The sequence below is a fragment of the Haemaphysalis longicornis genome, unplaced genomic scaffold (genome assembly GCF_048455015.1).
Source record: "Haemaphysalis longicornis isolate Haplotype H1 unplaced genomic scaffold, Haemaphysalis longicornis Haplotype H1 scaffold_3, whole genome shotgun sequence".
NCBI lineage: Eukaryota > Metazoa > Arthropoda > Arachnida > Ixodida > Ixodidae > Haemaphysalis > Haemaphysalis longicornis.
The window spans coordinates 50,958,622-50,964,675 of NW_027526335.1; positions in this window are offsets into that span (position 1 = coordinate 50,958,622).

Consider the following 6,054-nt stretch of genomic DNA (forward strand, 5'->3'; position numbering starts at 1 on the left):
GGTGCTGTGATGAACAGTGTCCATGTGTTCGCAGCTTTTTTGTCCAGTTTCTTTCCTGTGTTTTTTCATGAAGACTTGCTACAGTGCCTGATCAAGCCTGTTTTTGTCTAACAAAAATGTCAACAGCGAAGCACTTATCAATGCTCACATGCTGCCCATTGACACCAAAGCAGAAGTACGTTCACTGGAGTCATTTTATTGTTGAAGCCTTCCAGGATACATACAGCTTTCAGCTGTACTGCAATATTCACAAACACCAATAAAGACATTCACGTCCACATAGGTGTCCTCGGCTCCAGTTCCTGCACAAGGTATTAAGTACTCTTGGGAGAGGATAATGTCAAGCTGTACAAGAACCATTCCCCCGTAGATGTGCTCCATAACCTGTTTTTTAGGCTTGCTAGCTTAAAAAATAGTTTCAGTGGCCTGTTTTTTTCAAGCTAATTACCACCACCAGAGAATGTGCTTTCTAGCAGTTGGGCTCTGCTGGGTATGCATCGTTGCAAACAAAATATGGGACACTGCATTATGGCCCTTACGACTAAGCATAGTCACTTAAGCAATTAGCAGAAACAGTTTTTTGCACAGCACAGAGTTAAAAAGCAAAAGAACATGAAATATCTCCTTGCAATTAGAAACTTTTACTGTTCACCCCCCTCCCCCAAGCACAGAGCAGACAATTACCAGCTGTGAACACAAAAATTGACGTTAAGTTGAATTCCACAGGGTGCTCCAGATGGGTACATTGATGTCGCAGTCAATCAGAATTAGTGAATCGACTGTAAGCCTTCGAGAGAAGCTCTCACCATTACTGGCCATCCAACTGAGTGGGCATGAAAGTATTGTTGTTGGTTATGTTGACTTCCAAGCCAAACACGAGTAAACAAAAAACTAGCGTACCAAAATACATAATCAGAACAGATGCAGGATGAAGTTTGTTGACTAACCGGGTTGAAGAAGGCAGTGGGGCAAAGGTTAGGGAAATAAAATCCATGCGGTAATTGTGAACGAAGTTATGAGACGCTGCCAGACGATCAGCTGGTGAGGAGGGAGGGCTATCCTATCTATCCCTTGCTACCTTTTTACTATAATTGAGCAGACAACAACCTTTCATTAAACTTGCTAGCTGGCAGTTCCACGTACCCTATGTAGAAAATTTCAAGGTAGACAAAACGTTGTTTCCTGTGCATTCCATAATGGCTGCTTACAGATTGCTTAGAATTCGCAGCTCATTTGAAGTCTTGCCTATCATGAAAGCACAATAGTATTATTCGAAGCACCACATTCGAAAAACATAGATGAACAACAAGAGCCACTTGTTTACCTTGAGCACACCAAACTTGAAAGCACTATTTAACACAAGTGTCAAGCTTGGCACAAACGGCGATCTTATTGGCATGACTTCTCCCCGAACTTGCACATTTGGAGCTTGAGCCTGCTTGCACAGGAAGCTAGGCAGTGAGCGGCTGGTTTCAGCGATAGCTAAGTACCTATGCTGCCCACGGACGGGCGGCTGCTGGGCTCTCCCATTCACCAGGCCACCCACGAAAGTGGAGCTGCGCTCCCTGCATGCAGCGTGCACGGATCGTTTCGCGGGGTAGTAACGTTTCTTGCAGTGCCCCGCGAGAAAAATTGCAGAACAGGCTACATGCGAGGACGGATTGCGTTCGACGATGCCCTGCGCTACCTGACGATACTTGATTCGTGCACACTGACGCCGCTGACACTGCGTTGCTCGCGTTATCACGTCATCAAAGTCAGCTACCTCGTTAGCCACGGCGCAAAGCGCTGGAAAACTGATCCGCACGTAACACGTTTCACGCCAGAATCAAAATACAAGGCTTGGAATGCAAGTAGCGATCGGAACAAGTAGACAACGAATGCAGGAGCATAAAGCCGATGGCACGCGAACTGCAAGACAATATGAAGCTAGCAACATATTTAACGGCAACAAAAGGAGCACGGAAAAAAGCGGGGCGAAGCCATAGAGATAATATACTGGGCGAAGCAGCTTGCAAAATAGGATGCGTTAGGCTTACCAAGACTAGCAGCAGCAAGTTCACGAAAAATACTCAATAAATAACTGCAAACAATCCTCCCAACAAGAAAAAAGCGCCGCGAGGCAGCCGCTGTGCAAAGCGATAAGGATGTAACGTTGCGCAGGCTTGGGGTTGGAGCCAAGGCCGGAATCCCACATGGCTCACACACGCCGTCAACCAACGTCTTCAAATGTAAAAAAAAAAAAAAAAAAAAAAAAAAAGTGACGTCACAGGAAGTCACGTGACTAGTTTAGTTTGACGTCACTTCTGCGGGGCAGGAGCCATCGCGAGGGGGCTAGATCTCGTACCCCGCGCGGGGCACGAGACTTACCCTTTATTTATTTCAACAAGGATGTGATCTTCGTCTGGTGGATTTTCACAGCACTGCAGGATGACGTTTTCCACAGTGACCACGCACGAAAGGGCTCTTTCTACTTCTTAGTTTTACAAACTATTAAAAATTGTTGTTATCTTCTAATTTTTTATTTTGCTTTTTAAAGCAGCTTTGGAGTTCCGAGCTTCGCGCGAACCAATTATTTCTTCATTATAGCCGATATCGCGCGTGTCTCTCGCGGTTTTGGTTTCGTTATAAAAAAAGTGTCGCTGAAATGAGACGTTGCCAACCCAAGTTCTTATTTAGTTCGCTATAGCCGATAATTCGCTATATCAGTGTTCGTTATAACGAGGTTAGAATGTAGTAACTGCCCAGTGGGTCTCGTATATTTGTTTCAAATATAAACTAAAACCACAAGCGAAAAAAAATCACAGCCCTCCCATCCTGTCACGTGCGGAGGGAAGTCCAGCGGAACTGGCGTTCTGGTGGTATCTTTTTAAAAACGGTGGATTATGACGGTGGCGTGATCACTACGACACACACTAAGGACAAACACGATTTGTTTAGTACGGATGTTATAGCGCGGCTACGCCAATCACGGCGCAGGCGTGATTGACGCACGTGCACTTGGCACCGTGATAGTACGTGCGCCGCATAGGTGGCCGTTGGAGAGATAGGCGACGGCGGAGAGGAGTGTAAAGTGGGGTTGTAAGTTGTAACCATACCTCCTCCGTAGGTGAACATGCATCACTGCGCATGACACGATGTGGGAAAGCCAGCGTACAAAACCCCAAGGTTACCTATATTGGTTTCCCTAAGGTCGGCTTAACCCCTAGGCACATATGAATTGATGGAAAGACCTTTTTGGAGTCAATACAGGTCGTCTTGTATCAAAATACGTATGGAGGCCCTGGGACCACCTTTTATGTTTTTATGAATTGCTGCGTCTACGCTTGGTCTGCCGCCGAAGACAATCTGCTGGATCCGAGCAACAGACAGCTTCGCCGTAAAGAAAAAAAAACGAAAAAAAAAAAAGACGTCATTATCTTTTTTGTCTGATGCCTGTTTTTCCATCTGTATTTCCTCACAAAGAGCTCTCGGAAATATCCGTGTTATTCCAAGCAGCTGCGACCTATCGACACAACATATTTGTGCACCTGGGTGAGGCGGGAGCTAGACTGCAGCCTTCCCTTCGTCAGTGAGGACGATGCCCGTCTTGGTGTTTAGCAATTGGTGCAGCCCGCCTAGCAAGCAACGGTGTGTGCTTGTTCCTGCGTTGCAACTTGTACAAGCTTAAAAAAAAATACATTTTTCATTTGCCCACTATGTCACACTCAAATTCAGCACAGAGATCACATTGAGTGGTGCAATTTAAATAAAATAAATTGTCGTTGACAGGACTTTCCTGTTTATTTCAGAGTGGAAACAAAGGCAATATTTGTGCACTGTTATTTGTTTTTTATTTTTTATGAAACCCACTTTTACCGTTACTGCTTTTGTTCATGTGAAGCTTACTTGCTGCGCTAGTGGTGCCTTATCCAAGTGTAGAGTGCTCATGAGCACTTCACGCACATGGTGTTACATTGCAAGATAATTCGGCTGACATACAACACACAAAGTCCCCTCATTATAGTGTAATTTAGTATTATAATGCGTATACAGCGCAGGGCTGTCACATGCACAAATAATGCCGTCATACAATGTAAAGGGTGGGGTTTGTTGCAGATACCCAGCTCGTAAATGACATTCACGCAAATTTTCTTTTAGCATATTTACGTGTACTTGTCTCGTCAAAGGCTTGTACCCTTTGCGGGCCGTAACAGTCCGCTGTCGGGTGTAGGGGTTCGAGGTTAAATTTTGCGGTTTTTCTCACTGCGATGTGCCCGCATTCTTTGTGTAAATGATGCCCCACCTCTTCAGGGCTAAGTGAACTTTGTTTGTTGAAGTTTTTTTTCTTTTTGCACTAGGGTGCAGCACAATGTTCAGCACGGGCTTCCTGGATTCCGGAACGTTTTCACATGCGCGCTGCTCGCTCAGAAGCATGGTCGCTTTCTCATCGTGTGCATTCTACGGTGGTGCACTAAGCGAAAGCGGTGATGACTGCAGCGAGGAACAGAACAGCGTGCCTCCATCAGTTTGTGATGGCAGAGATTCGACAGAAGCGAGTGATGAAGACTACGACGGCAGTGGAGACAGCACCATGTGGATCATTACTCTGTGAGCTATGCGTTTTGTCGAAAGACAACTGGTGGTGACAGCTTTTTTTTCTGGCATCTAAAAGTTTCCATTGTCAATAGTTTTATTTGGAGGCGCACACAGATGCAGAATCATGGCGAGAAAGTGCAGGGAAATTTGCAGTATCACCACAATCTCATCCAACAGCTGGTGGGTGATCTGAGGGCTTGAGCGAAAAAGCGGGGCCTGTCTGCACGTATGGAGTGCGAGTAAAGGCTAGGTGGGACAAGCCGTTTCATCCACCAGCTCCCAGGCCAAAGCACCAAGGACTGTGTTGTTTGTAGCGGTAGAAAAACAAGAGGAGGCAGGAGGTAAACTTTTTTTTCTGTAAAACCTGCAGTAAAAACCTTGGCCTGCACCCAGGAGAATGCTTTCAGCCCTTTCATACACTGCTCAAATATTGGCAAAGGAGTTGCAAGCAGAGCGCATAAGAAAAAATAAATATCCTTAGTTTTTCTTGCACAGTTCGTGTTTTTCCTCCGAGGCACCAGAAACTGACAATATAGCTGCGGACCGGAACAGCCAGAAATTGGGTGAAAATTCTGAACTGCAGAGGGTTAAGCAAAAATCCTTGTTACGCATTGTGCTTAGGTTTCAGATGTTACTACAGAAGGAGTCATTTTCACCAGGTGCCTGGTCCCTTAACAATATTTTCATGTCTGTTCACATTCAAGGCGAGCATTGATTGACCTGCGATAAAACAGAGAGAGATGCGTTAATGCTTACATTATATTCTTGATAAGGAAAGAGAAGCTGTTGTGCTGTTATGTTTGCGAGTGGTCCGATTTCTGCCCCCAGAGGCTTGGTAGGTGATGCCATTTGAACAGTATTTCTGTTTTGGGGGCTTCCTTCTTGTTGATGTGAAAACGAGGGGACACTGCTCTTAAAACAGCTTCCTTTAATTGTTAAATAAACTCTGTGAAACTTGTCAGTCTTGCTGCTTTTTTTTACTGATTTCAAATATGGCATTGTTTTTCGAGTCAGTCAATTAGTTACCAAGATAATTAAAGATAATTAGCCTTTTCTGGAGGAACAATAGACAAAACAGTGTTAGCCATAAAATTGTAATCTTTATATTTTCCAATACTATGAACCGTGGTGAGTGCAATAAGAGAATCGGTTTCTTGATGCACCACTTGGAACTAACTTTACAGCTCATTAAACTTCAGTATTTGAAATGGCCACTCAAAATCGTTCCTTGCCACTGGTGCTACCAAAGTTTAATGAGCTGTAAAATTACTTCCAAGTGGTGCATCCAAAAAAACCGATTCTCTTATTGCACTCACCACGGTTCATAGTATTGGAAAATATAAAGATTGCAGTTTTATGGCCAACACTGTTTTGTCTATTGTTCCTCCATAAAAAGCTAATTATCCCTAATTATCTTGGTAACTAACTGACTGACTCGAAAAACAATGCCATATTTGAAATCACTGGGGGAAAAAG